This window comes from Penaeus monodon, chromosome 36 (assembly GCF_015228065.2).
Source record: "Penaeus monodon isolate SGIC_2016 chromosome 36, NSTDA_Pmon_1, whole genome shotgun sequence".
NCBI classification, from domain to species: Eukaryota; Metazoa; Arthropoda; class Malacostraca; order Decapoda; family Penaeidae; genus Penaeus; species Penaeus monodon.
This window is the reverse complement of record NC_051421.1, coordinates 14,577,838-14,580,337: the sequence shown is the minus strand read 5'-3', so window position 1 is coordinate 14,580,337 and position 2,500 is coordinate 14,577,838.

Sequence of the window (2,500 nt, the reverse complement as noted above, 5' to 3'; positions counted from 1 at the left end):
CTGTCTGCGTCTCTTCCTATATATATACACATAAACAACATATTCCATCGATGAGCAGCCGAAGAAAATAAGGGAAAGGAAGAAAAAAGCGAAGAAATAAGAAAAAGAACACGCGAGGAAAGAAAAAAAAATGAAAAAAAAAAAGAAAAAAAAAAGACAAGAGATCCTAACGGTCCTACAGGTCTGAAGAAAAGAAAAGTTTTCGGTGCTGAAGGCAAAGGATTAACACGTGCAAGGAGGTCATGGCCGGGGATTAGCTGTGGCAGAGGGAGATTATGTTACGGGAGTGGATTATCTGGCAGGTGGCGGTACCGGCGGAGGAGCAGGAGAGGGGGGGGGGCATATAAGAGAGAGAGAGAGAGAGAGAAGGGGGGGTCAAGCAAGAGAGAAGGGGGGCGTGAGAGGGGCAGGCAAGAGAGAGAAAAGGGGGGAAGGCAAGAGAGACAGGGGGTAGAGGAGCAGGCAAGAGAGAGAGACGGAGGAGGGGCAGAGAAGAGAGAGGAGGTTCCGGACAGGGAAGAGGGAGGGGGTAAGAGGACAAGGAGCAGGAGTAGGGGAGGGGTAGGTAAAAGATGGGGTCAGGGCAGGCAAGAGAGGAGGGTGGAGAGAACAGGATGATGGGGGTGGGTAAAAAGGGAGAGGGAAAGAGGCTTGCATGCGTGAGGAGGGAGTGGGCAGGGAAGAGAATGGGAGGGGGGGGGGAGAGAAGGCAAGTAAGAGGGTGCAGGGAGAATGAAGAAAAGGGGGTGGTCAGACGGAAGGGGTAAGTAGGAGAGAAAAGAGAGAGGCCAACCAAGAGAGAGAGAGAGGGGTTGGGAGAGCAAAGGGAAAGGGGGTGAGGTAGCAAAAGAGAGAGAGCGGGAGGGGCCTAGCACGAGAGAAAGAGAGGTGGGGAGGGGGACGTGAAGAGGTGGGGGGGGGGGTGCTACAGTATGAAGGCACTGCAACAGATTACAAGATTAAACCCAAATGAAGAAATATTCGGGAGTGGGGAGAGAAAGGAGGGGAGAGGGGATGGGGCCACAAGGCAATAAAAGTATGAATTCATAAAGGTATGAGGGAGAGCAAGTTATGATTTGGACGACAGTGGAGGGAGGAAGGGAAAGCGATGGAGAGAGGGAGAGGGAGAGAGAGAGAGAGAGAGAGAGAGAGAGAGAGGGGAGAGAGAGAGAGAAGGGGAAAAGGAGAGAGAGGGGGAGAGAGAAGGGGGAAGGAGAGAGAGAGAGAGAGAGAGAGAGAGGAGAGAGAGAGAGAGAGAGAGAGAGAGAGAGAGAAGAGAGAATAAGAGAGGAGAGAGAGAGAATGAGAAAGAGGAGAGAGGGAGAGGTGAGAAAGAGGAGAGAGGGAGAGGTGAGAAAGAGGAGAGAGGGAGAATGAGAAAGAGAGAGAGAGAATGCGAAAGAGGAGAGAGAGGGAGGCCCAAAATATTATACGTAAAAGATTACGTAAATGACATCACACAGGACTACCTCTAGTCTCATAGTTATGCAATTTTTCGCTTTAAAAATTTATCCAGTCAATGAAAAAAAAAGGTAAGCTCCCTTTCTTTCGCCTTCTATTCCTATTCCTACTCCCTTCACATCACCTTCTTATTCTTCTCTTTCCTTCTCTCTCTCCAGTTATTCCTCTCCGCCTCTCCCTCCCTCCCTCTTTCGCCACTATAGCATGGCAAAAAGATCCTCCCTTCCCCTTTATTTGGCCATTGCAACTCTACTGCAGTCCATTTCTCCGGGGTGTTGGAGTTTCACGCTCTACTGGGCAAAAATGGACCTAAACGAGCACAGTTCTCGCTGTTGGGACTCGTTAAGCCGCGCGCACGTGTTAATTACGACCACCCTTAATGAACCGAGTACAATATTTACACCCTAAGTTGACAGCCTCCGTTTGGGGCCCGCCGGCAAAACTGCATGAAATATCGGCCAAAGTCACTGCCGGAGTCTTCACCTTCACGGCTCTAATACCTACTTCGGCAGCCCGAGAGCCGAGACCCCGCCGACGACGACGCTACTTACATGGCGGCGAGCGGGCGGGCGAGCGGGCGGGCGGGCGGGTGGGCGGCAGTCGGCGCGTGTCGGGGTTGAAAGCTGTTTCTCTCCGTCTTTCTTTCTTTCTCTTTCTCTTACTTCCTCCCCCTCTCATCACCTCTGATCCCAGCCCCATCCCTCTCTCCCTCACTCTATTTCTTTCTCTCACCCTCTCCCTCACTTTCACCTTCACCCTCACCCTCTCCTTCCTTCACCTTCACCCGCTCCCTCTCCTTCTCCTTCACCCTCTCCCTCACCCGCACTTTCACCCTCTCCCTCTCCCTCACCTTCACCCTCACTCTCACCCTCTCCCTCTCTTATTCACCCACCATCTATACATCGCTATCTCCGCCTCTTTACTGTGTGGCGCGCTGCCTGTTCTCGCCGGCAATTTAGGCAACATTAATATGAAAACTTTTTCTTTCTCAACTCGGCCACATTATATAAGAAGCAATAAAGTGTCCTTCTGGGATATA